Here is a 928-nt window from a genome sequence, read left to right on the forward strand (position 1 = left end):
AGGTAGCGCTTTCCCATGAAGGACAGGTATTGTCCCCGAAGCGCCTTTCGCACACCTGACGACGTTGCTGAAACCATAATGCACCCCGTCCAAGCGGAGTGACTTGGTCGAATTCAGGCAGTAGCGCCTTAACAGTGTCGGATTGTGCGCTCGTAAACAGCCGCGACATGATCGTTTCGTGTGACTGCAAAGCTAACGGATCGCCTGTATCGAAGATGAATCGAATCATTGCCACTTTAGGCGAGTATGGCCGAGCAAGGCTAATTTGGTCTAGCACATCGACGCGGTCCTTTTTGGGCTTGGCGAGCTCCAACAGGATCGCTTCGATGGCGTCGGCAGATGGCGGGACAAAAGTTGCCATAGTGCGCCGATTCGACGCAGCGGTAAAACCACGGATCACCTTGTTGTAGTCAAGGGGGGGCGAGAGGGTCCACTTGTGTCCGCAAACGGAGAAGGTGCAATTGACCCTGTACTTTAAGAGGAACGACAAAAAATGTCCATGGGTACGAAGACTTTTGAATTGATATATTTGTATCGCAAGTTTTGCCACGAAGTTTTTTCGCACGCAGTTCATCCAAACTTTTTCAATCTGCATCACATTGATCGAGCACACGTTTAGCTTTACGTCAATGCTTTGTTCTTGTCGAGGATGATATCATCGTAGTCAACATTGAAATTTTACTAGGGGTGTGAAGACTTTTGACACCCACTGTACATTAGTGATTCTAACCGGATATACTACTAACTAATATTGGCTTCTCGCTTTTTCCGGCTAATAGGGCTCACTCGAAGTTTCGGGGGTGATTTTTCTGAAATGTCGCGAACGCACATGTTTAACCGGAACGCGGTCCCCTCACCCGGACAGTTGAGGTGCTACAGTCCGATGCAAAATTTTAGGACAACCCACCTTTCGGCCGATACCTCAGTC

This window comes from Aphanomyces invadans (assembly GCF_000520115.1).
Source record: "Aphanomyces invadans strain NJM9701 unplaced genomic scaffold supercont1.3, whole genome shotgun sequence".
Classification (NCBI taxonomy): domain Eukaryota; phylum Oomycota; class Saprolegniomycetes; order Saprolegniales; family Verrucalvaceae; genus Aphanomyces; species Aphanomyces invadans.